The sequence below is a fragment of the Otolemur garnettii genome, unplaced genomic scaffold (assembly GCF_000181295.1).
Source record: "Otolemur garnettii isolate 467f Iridium unplaced genomic scaffold, OtoGar3 scaffold00063, whole genome shotgun sequence".
Lineage (NCBI taxonomy): Eukaryota > Metazoa > Chordata > Mammalia > Primates > Galagidae > Otolemur > Otolemur garnettii.
The window spans coordinates 9,947,508-9,949,002 of record NW_003852458.1 but is presented as its reverse complement, the minus strand read 5'-3'; positions in this window follow the sequence as shown (position 1 = coordinate 9,949,002).

Below are 1,495 nucleotides of genomic sequence, written 5' to 3'. Positions count from 1 at the left end.
AAAAAAAAACAAAAAAACCCCCACACCTCAAAGAAATACCTCCTCATACCTGTTAGGATGGCTATTACCACAAAGACCAGAGATAAGAAGTTGCTGGTGAAGATGTAGAGAAATGGAAACTCTTGTCTACTATTAGGGGGAGTATATTTAGTACAGCCATTATGGAACAGTATGGAGTTTTTGGAACAGATTAAACATAGAACACATAATCCAGCAATTTTACTTCTGGGTATAGATCCAAAAGAAATAAAATCAGTATGTTGAAGAGCTACCTACAGTCCCATGTTTATTGTAGCACTAGTCGCAAAAGTCAAGATAACTTAAGTGTCCATCAAGGGATGAAGGGGTAAAGGAAATGTGCTATATATACACAATGGAGTGTTCTCAGCCATGAGCTAGAAAGAAATCTTGTCATTTGCAACAACATGGAAGAATTTATGGTCAATGGACACTGTCAGTGTCCACACCCCCAATGGTACCTCCCCATTCCACTCTGTAAGTGAAATAAGCCAGGAATAGAAAGACAAATATTATAAGATCTCAAATATATATAAAAAATATATAATGTATCTATGTGTGTCTCAATAAGACTGATTGTTCCCTGTGGACTTGTAATTGGGGGTGGGGTGGGGAAAGCCTTATTGCTCCAAAATATAAAATAAAAATGAAATAATTGTTAATAAAAAGAATTTCAGTACAAGTATGAAAGGCATATAAAGGTGAATAAGAAATAATACAATGCACCCAATCAATAAAATATGATAGGAGGCTGGCAGAGAACACTGTAAAAAAATTTACATCAACGCAATACATTTGAACCTTAGCTATGAAAAATTATAGCACTTTTGAAATCTCCATTTGATTCAGCTATTATTGTGTAAATGAAAACACAAAACTTATAATTTTAGGTAAGGCCTTGGGATGATCCTTTTCTCCAACTAGTCACATTGTTCTTTCATTCATTTCTCCATGTGACCTGTATGCTTCAGGACTTAGGTTTTCAATCCAGCTCCAAGCTCAATTAGCTTTGTAATCGTTGGAATTTGATGTAACCTCACTGAGTGTCATATCTACAATCATTCAGTGACTCCAAAATATGCCAGAAGAATGAGACATACTCACTGTAATGTTGCTGGCTGTCAGGCAACAAACAGAGAGTGTCTGTGGTCCATGGACACTGTCAGTAACTACACCCCAGCCCCAGTGGTCCATCCCCATTCCCCATCCCCATAGGTGTTCTTGCCTAATTGGATCATAGCAATTCAGCAGAGCTTTCAGAGTGTGTTCCAGAATGATTCTATTTCCACCTTAACCCAATCAGGCCCTGGAGCAATTTGCAAGGCAAATTAGTGCTAATGCAGGGTGGGTTCTGCTGGCCTCTAAAAGAGAGAGCACTCTGTGAAAACACACACTCAGTATTGGACTGAATCACTTGCCCCTTTTCCTGGACCAGCTATACAGCTTGGCCTTTATCTGAGGCTGTAGCTATGGAGGA